Genomic DNA, 9,448 nt, shown 5'->3' on the forward strand with positions numbered 1-9,448 from the left:
GTGGACGTGCCGGAGTGGTTATCGGGCATGACTAGAAATCATGTGGGTTCTGCCCGCGCAGGTTCGAATCCTGCCGTTCACGTTTTTGTGATTTTTAATATATATGTTAAACCTAAACTCTTATTTTTAAATATCATTAATTATCAAACTTTTAAAAGTTATTTTTTAATCTTCTAATTTCTTATAACTCTTATTTTTTTACATATTACCTTACTATTTACTTACTTTTTTTTTATTTTGCAAAATTATACTTACTTACACATTTATAATTTTTTAAAGCTTTATTTATTTTAAACTCTTATCTCTCCTTATAAACATTTCATCTACTTGCAGATTTATACTTTTCTTAATTAAATATACTTAATTTTAATATTTTAGTTATTCTTCAATTTCAACATATTTCCATTTGAAGTTTTTTATTTTTAAATAACATTAGTTTTCTACTTTTTCTTATTGTCATCAAAATTTTAAATGTTATTATTTTCCTTTTTTTTATATCTATACATCTTATTTGCTCACTTTTTAAATATTTTGTAAAATTATATTTACTTACACATATTTTGTTTCTCACTTGATAATATAAACCTAACCTTACAAAATATTATTTTTCATTTTTTTCTTATAAATATTATCATGTTCCATACTTTTCATATATTTATAATTCTTAAATTTTACATTTATTTTTTCGACAAATATTACTTTTGGTGACAATTATATACTATTATAATTAAATATATTTTTAAATTTGTTTAATTTATAAAACATCCCTTTTCTAATTTTCATCATTTTTTTGAATTTTTTTTAATATTTTAAAAACAGTTTTATACTTATTTTCTTATAGTTTTCAAACTTTTAAATATTATTTTTTAACATTCTATTTTAATACAACCATTATTAATTTTTAAAGCTTTATTTATTACAACCCCTCTTCCCCCTCTTATAAACACTATATCTATTTACATATTTATATTTTTCTTAACGAAATATACTCATTTTTAATATTTTATTTGTTGTTTTCTACATATATCTAACAGAACTTTTTATTTTTAAATACCATTAATTCTCAACTTTTTCTTGTTGAACTTTTAAAAGTAGGTTTTTATCATTCTAATCTCTTATAACCAATATTGTTGTCTTTATATATATATATATATATATATATATATATATATATTATTTGCTCACCTTTTTAATGTTTTTAAAATAAATAATGTTAATCCATAAAACGCAACACATTTGTTTGATGTATACACATTATGAGATTTAATTACGAATTGAAATCTTTTCATGTTAACTAAGATTATTTTTTTAAAACTTTTTTTAGTCTTTATTTTGGAAAATGGACAATGCTGTGGATGAAAAAAAATGACAATATTAAATCTTTCTACTATTAAAGTTCTTAAAACATGTTTGGTTTCAATTGGGAATATGGAAAAGATTTCTTTAACAAAAAAAAACTAACATACATAAATTTCATAAACCATAATAATAATATAATAATAATTTAAATTAAAAAATAAATAAAATATGATTGCAATATTAGTTTATATATATATATATATATATTCATATTCGTATACATCAATATAATGAATTATACAATGCATGGAAACGAATTTTCATAATCACATATACAAAAGTGTTATCATATAAATTTTAACGTGAGTATATTATTTTTCATTTTACATCATAACACAAACTAAAGCAATAACTAATTTCATCAATTTTATTGTTTATAAATAGTGTTTTGTTTGTCTCATATTTAACATGGGTACTTTTACTTTGGACATATATAATTACTTTTTATCTTTGAAAAGTTCATTATTATTAATTATTATATGATGTTTTTGTATGTATATTAATCTATTCATAACTATTTTTCAAATTCTTCTCAACTGATAATAATATAATAGAGATTATGTTTAACTCTTTTCAACTTTATCTCTCATATAGAATGTATCTTCAAACAGATAGTGACCTGGCATGTTGGTTGCAGCCCAGAACATTGACCCAACTATTCCCAGCTTCCTTGAGCAACCCTTTTGTCTTCATGATGCTTCTCAGTTCATCAACACGATCCCACCTGCCAATGGCTGCATAGAAGTTTGATACAAGAACAATATAGCTAGATTTATTGGGTTCCAACTGCAAGAGATGCTTTGCAGCCAATTCACCTCTTTCAACATCTTGATTAAGACTGCAGGCATTCAACAATGCTACCCATATTCCTGCAGTTGTTGGAACAAGACTTTCTTTTGTGATTGAAAACTAACGTGAATTTTATTAGTATTGAAACAGAGGATTACAACAGCTATTTAATCTCTAGAAAAAATCAATCTCTCACACTGATATTTAGTTCTGTTTACAACCTCTAAGCAAAACTAATCTAACTAACTCTAACAACTTCTTACTGTTAATGCCACAACAGCATGGTGTTAGTTACAAGGCTACTAAAACTATGCTTTAGTAACACAACCATCAGATAACTTGCACTACAACAACACACCTCCTAGTACAAGTTATCCAAGCTTTCCATTCCCATAAGCTCCTTCAATTCCTCAAACCTCACTCTCTTAAGAGGTTTGGTCAGTATGTCAGCCAACTGAACCTCGGTTCTACAATGCTCCACATCAAGCTTGTCTTCATTCACTTGTTCTCTAAGAAAATGATACCTCCTCTCAATGTGCTTGCTCCTGCCATGACTAACAGGGTGTTTTGCAAGATCAATTGCAGACTTGTTATCAATCAGCAGCTTCACCTTGGTACTGTCACAAATCCTCATTTCTTTCAATAGCATTTTGATCCACATAGCTTGACAAGCAGCATATGATGCAGCTACATACTCTGCCTCACACGATGACAAAGCTACCACATCCTGTTTCTTTGAGCTCCAGCATATCAATGCCTTCCCAATCATGAACAAATACCCAGCAGTACTCTTCTTATCATCCACATCACCTCCCCAGTCAGAATCTGAATACCCCAAAACTTCAATTTTCTTCAAATTGTTTTCACTTAGCATCAACACGCCATGATCGGTAGTTCCTTTTATAAACCTCAAAATTCTCTTGACTGCAAGCAAGTGGCATGACCTTGGCTGTTCCATGAATCTGCTCAATAACCCAACACTATGACTGATATCAGGTCTAGTGTTGCACAAGTATCTCAGTGAACCAATGATCTGTTTGTACAGTGTAGCATCTACAAGCTCCCCTGGTGATTCTCTGCTCAGTTTCAAACCAGTCTCCATGGGTGTAATAGCTGGATTGCAGTTTGCCATTTTGAACCTCTTCAAAATGTCTTCAGCATACTTCTTTTGATGAAGAAAGACCCCTCTGTCAGTGAATTTAAATTCCATCCCTAGAAAATATGACAAATTTCCTAGATCACTCATCTCAAATTCCTTCATCAGCATTGACTTGAACTTCATATTTTCTTGCTCATTTGCACATGTGATCAGTAGATCATCCACATAAAGACATAGGATTATATGATCAGACTTACTAGAGCCCTTCACATATACTCCATGTTCTGAAACACACTTAGTGCATCCTGCCTTTATCAGAAAACTATCAATCCTCTTATTCCAAGCTCTTGGAGCTTGTTTCAGCCCATACAGTGCCTTCTTGAGCCTATACACTTTGCTCTCTTGACCCTTAACTTCAAAACCTGGTGGCTGCTTCACATAGACTTCCTCTTCTAATGGACCATTCAAAAATGAAGATTTTACATCCAGTTGATGCAAATTCCATCCATACTGTGTTGCTATTGCTACCAAAATCCTGACAGTTTCTAGTCTAGCTACTGGTGCATATACCTCATTAAAGTCAATACCTGCCCTCTGCAGAAACCCCTTTGCTACCAACCTTGCCTTATACTTTGCAATCTCACCATTTGGCCTCAGCTTCAGCTTGTAAACCCACTTTACATCAATTGCCTTCTTCTCAGTTTGTGACACAAGTACCCAAGTCTTATTCTTCTCAATAGCTGCCAATTCCTCTTTCATAGCATCTAGCCAATTTGAATCTCTCATTGCTGATTCGAGATTTATTGGTTCTGATTCAGCTAACATGTTTTCCTCAAGTAATTCACCCTCTTGGCCTATTGCTTGATCAGGAAACACATCATACTCTGTCAATCTTACTGAAGGTACCCTTGTTCTACTTTATCTTCTGACCACTGGTTGTTCAGGTCCAGTTTCAGTACCAACCCTGATAGGATTCTCTTCAGCATCACAGTCATCAAGAGTGGCTCTAACTGTAGGTGGTACAATTTCTCTCTGTGTTGAATTTTCATTCCAGCACCAGCCTCTTGCCTCATCAAATTGTACATCCCTACTCTTGACCATCTTGTGATCTGTTGGTGAATACAATTTGTAAGCACCAGTTGAGTGATAACCAACGAACACCATTGTTTGACTTCTATCATCCAACTTTTTTCTCAATTGTTCTGGTACATGTCTATAGCACAGTGAGCCAAACACCCTAAAGTGACCAACACTTGGCTTCTCACCAGTCCATGCTTCATAAGGTGTCACACCTTGCAGCTTCTTTGTAGGACTTCTATTCAGAATGTACACTGCAGTAGCAGCAGCTTCTGCCCGGAACCTCTTTGGCATTCCTTTTCCATTGAGCATACTTCTAGCCATATTCATTATGCTCCTATTCTTCCTCTCAGCAATGCCATTATGTTGTGGTGTGTATGGAGCTACAATCTCATGAATTATGCCCTCATTCTCACAGAATTTGGCAAATTCAAGGGAAGTGTATTCACCTCCACCATCAGATCTCAATTTCTTAATGCTACAACCACTGTCCTTCTCAACAAGTAGCTTAAATTTCTTGAACTGTGGGAAGGTGTCACTCTTTTTCTCAATTATATATATCCACACATGTCTAGTGTACTCATCAATGAAAGTGAGAAAATAGTGATTACCTCCAATAGATTGAGCCTCCATAGGACCACACAAATCAGAATGTACAACTTGCAATTTCTGTGATGATTTCATGGGTAAATCATGCTTGAATGCCTTTCTTGCAGACTTAGCAATGCAGCATTCTTTGCAAAGTTGTCTTGGAACCTGAATTTTAGGAAGACCAGTCACCATACCCTTTGCATTCAACATGCTCAGGTTCCTAAAATTCAAATGGCCATATCTATGATGCCATGTCCAATTCTGATCATCAGCAACAGTGGTAACAAAACATTTGTGATCAATCATGTTAATGCACACTTTGAAGGTTTTGTTACTTGACAGTGGAGCTTTAAGAACCAATCTCTCTTTTGAATCAAACAGCTTCATTTCTTTATCCACCATCTTCACTGTATAATTCTTCTCAAGTAATTGACCAACACTAATCAAGTTACTCCTCATGCGTGGCACATACAACGTATCTGTGATGATAGCCTCTTTGCCATCCTTCCTTTTCACCATGATGCTTCCAATGCCCTCAGAATTCACTTGACTATTGTCTGCAAATCTGATTCCTCTAGAACTAGATTCATCCAGATCTACAAACCAACCTCTGTTTCCAGTCATGTGGTTGCTGCAACCTGTGTCTAGGTACCACACATTTGATGTGTCATCATCCAATTGTGTTGTAGCCATCAACATTGCATCATCTGAGTCACTTTCTGCCAGCTGAGCCTCATCTTTTCCTTGATTGTTTGATCCTTTACTTGGACAATCTCTTGCATAATGACCATACTTTTCACAACAAAAACATTTGACCTCATTCAGATCCTTCTTCTTTGGATTCTTACTACTAGAAGCACCTTTGTTCTTGGCATCATTCTGATTCTTTGAACATTTGTTCTCAGATTCAGTATTACCCTTCTTCTTTTTCCACTTCTCTTTGTTCTTCTTGAACCATGAAGCCTCATCTTTGACTTTCTTGGTGAATTTTGCTTGCAAAGCCTGATCTATTCCCTTCTCTGTTTTCCTCTGCTTCAGCCTCATCTCATGAGCTTCCAGAGTAGCTTGTAACTCCTCAAGCTTCATAACAGAAAGATCCTTAGACTCTTCAATTGCAACTACAATGTGATCAAAATTTGCAGTTAAGGCCCTCAACACCTTCTCAATCTTCTGCAAACCAGTGACCGTTTCACCACATGTTTTCATCTGATTGGTCAAGACTACCAATCTTGAAAAGAATTCTGATATGGCTTCACCTTCTTTCATATTCAACACCTCATACTGCTTCCTCAAAGCCTGTAACTTCACCTTCTTTAACTTTTCATCACCTCCATAGAGCCTTTTTAGAGTCTCCTATGCTCCCTTCGCCGTTTCTTCCTCAATGATCTTCTCAAAGACATTACCATCAACGCATTGATGTATGATGAACAAAGCCTTTCCATCTTTCTTCTTCATATCATGATGCAAGGTTCTTGCAGCCTCATTGGTATCTGCTGCCAATTCTGCAACTCCATCATTCACAATTTCAAGCACATCTTGAAATCTGAATATGACCTTCATCTGCGCACACCACCGATCATAATTCTCACCTTTGAACACCGGAAGATTCGCCGGAAATTGGGAACTCGTCGTACTTTGATTTGCCATTGTGGAAAATGGATCTTAACCAATGCTCTTGATACCAGTTTGTTGGAACAAGACTTTCTTTTGTGATTGAAAACTAACGTGAATTTTATTAGTATTGAAACAGAGGATTACAACAGCTATTTAATCTCTAGAAAAAATCAATCTCTCACACTGATATTTAGTTCTGTTTACAACCTCTAAGCAAAACTAATCTAACTAACTCTAACAACTTCTTACTGTTAATGCCACAACAGCATGGTGTTAGTTACAAGGCTACTAAAACTATGCTTTAGTAACACAACCATCAGATAACTTGCACTACAACAACAGCAGTAAGCCTAGTACCCTGCTCAACCATATTGTGATACGCAGACCATACCCCTTCTATGTTACCCGCTCGGCCTAATATATCTATGTAGCAAGCATAGTGCTCTGGATCTGGTTCAAGACCATACTTCTCCCTCAACAATTTGAAACATTTTTTGCCTTCCTCCACCAGTCCAGAGTGACCACAAGCGGATAAAACAGACAAAAAAGTCACGGAATTCGGCAACACCTTCCTCCCTTCTTTCCTCATCTCCTGAAACAGCAAAACAGCTTCAAGCCCCCGACCATTTCTTCCATACGCATCAATCATACAAGTCCAAGAAATCACATCCTTCTCACAAATTCCATCAAACAACGACTGGGCATGCGAAACCTTCCCACATTTCCCATACATATCCAACAGAGCATTACACAGCTGAGTCTCACGAGTAAAACCTTGTCGAACCGCAACACAGTGCATCTGCTTCCCTGCCCACAAATCCAAATTCTCAGAGCACCCCACCAGAGCACTGGTAAGCGCAACAGCATTGGGCCTCACCGAGCCCATAACTCTAAATGCCTCACCATACCTCCTATTCCTAACACACCCAGAAACCAACGAGTTACAACACACCCAACACTGGAGTAAAAATCAATAAGAGCAGTGCTCAAAACAACCATATCACGCCCCATACACACCACCAAACCATGAACCTGCCTTCCAAGCTCCAACGCCCCCAAAGAAGCGCAACACTTCAACGCAGAACACAAAGTAAACTCACTAAGCTCAACATTCTCCCTCCCCATTGCCCTAAGAACCCCCAACAGCCTCAACAGGAAGATCGCACCGCAAAAAGCACGAAAGCAAAGCGTTCCAAGCGACAACATCTCGCTGACTCATTTCGTCAAACACCTTCACTGCTTCGTCCAAAGACCCACACTTCGAGTACATATCCACCAGCGAGGTTTTCGCGACGGTTCCGGAATCAGCACCGGTTTTGAGCATTTGGGCATGGACTTGTATCCCGAGTTGAGAAACATGCAAGAGACAATAATGGATATTGTATGTGATGTTGTTGTACAAATTCAAAAAAATTACAATTTATAATTTAGATAGGTGAATTCAACTCAAATTTCAAAATACATTTACACAATTGCATATCTTCTATGTATGTTATTTATGTATCAATCCTACTGTATATCTACTATATATGTTATTTATGTTTTAATACTAAAAACACAAGTTATGTAATACTTCAATTTTATAAAATTTAATCTGTATATATAATCAATTTAATTATTTTCACAAAACATAAAATTCATAATAGCTACGTTTTTAATTTACTGACCGTAAATGGGTTTATACCATACTGTTAAAATTCAATTATGACAATGTTACGGTTAATAATAAGTATTTAAGAACTCAGTAAGATAAATAATCACTTAAATATAAATGTTTTTATAAAAATAAAAAAATAAAATTAGATTTTTTAATATATAGAATATTTTAAGACAATCCGTCATAATTTATTTAAAATAATAATCAATGATAAGAATTCAGATAAAATATTATTGTTATTATATATCTTATATATTTATCAATTTCCATATAATATAACATAAAATAATAATATAGTTGATTTTTCCTTTTTAAATTTTTTTATTGTAATTTTGTTAAATACTAATTGATTTATAAATTTGTGCTATACTATTTAAGAAAATTTTAATTTATTTTTACATTCTATCAATATTATATTAATAAAATTCATATTATTTCTAAAAATTTATTCCATATAATACACACACATATATATATATATTATTTGTTAATATATATTATTTTGACCTTTTATCATCAAAATATGTTCTACAATATATTTTTTATCAAATATTAATTTATTATTAACAAAAAATTGTTATGCTATAAATGAGAAATATATAAATATGTAAAAAATTGTGTTAATAATATTAGACGGTAAAATAAGATTTTTAGTCTAATTTACTCATGTTATATATCTAATTTTTTTTTATCATATTTCAACACGCCATCATAGTAAATAAGAAAAAAAATTCTATAAAAAAAACTAAATATTATATATTTGTGAAACATTGAAAGGAATGTGTTATATGTAAGAAAAAAAAAATTTGTTAAACTGTGTAGGGAAAATATTGTTTATTTATATATTTATATAAATGTTATTATTGCTAACTATTATTAAATGAAAAATTATATATTTGTGTTAGTCCCAATCTATTTTTAAATGAAAAAAATATTACTAAATTTAATACTTATGTAAAAAGAAAGTGTGTGATTTTGATGGGTAATGAATGATACTATTCCATCCACTTTGACATCCAAATAAAAAGTATTATTTTAGAAAAGTTATAAAATAGTTATTTTTTACTATTAGTGGATGAAAGGACTTTATTCAATTTTTATAACTATCAATCAAACTTTTAAGAAACTATGGCAGTTATAACTTTTAAAAAATTATCATGCAAAATCAACAAACATAGTATCTAACTATTTCTTTTCTCTCTTAACAGTTGTCAAGCTTTCCAACATCATGTGTGTGTGAATGTGGTTTTAGCTGCACAAAA

General features: G+C 32.9%; 1 non-coding gene across 1 annotated transcript; it reads left to right on the forward strand.

Annotated features, from left to right (window-relative positions):
* Nucleotides 1-82, forward strand: TRNAS-AGA (transfer RNA serine (anticodon AGA)). The gene has a single exon. It is a non-coding gene; the product is annotated as a tRNA-Ser (tRNA).
* Nucleotides 83-9,448: the final 9,366 nt, after the last annotated feature.

The sequence above is a fragment of the Phaseolus vulgaris genome, chromosome 6 (assembly GCF_000499845.2).
Source record: "Phaseolus vulgaris cultivar G19833 chromosome 6, P. vulgaris v2.0, whole genome shotgun sequence".
Classification (NCBI taxonomy): domain Eukaryota; kingdom Viridiplantae; phylum Streptophyta; class Magnoliopsida; order Fabales; family Fabaceae; genus Phaseolus; species Phaseolus vulgaris.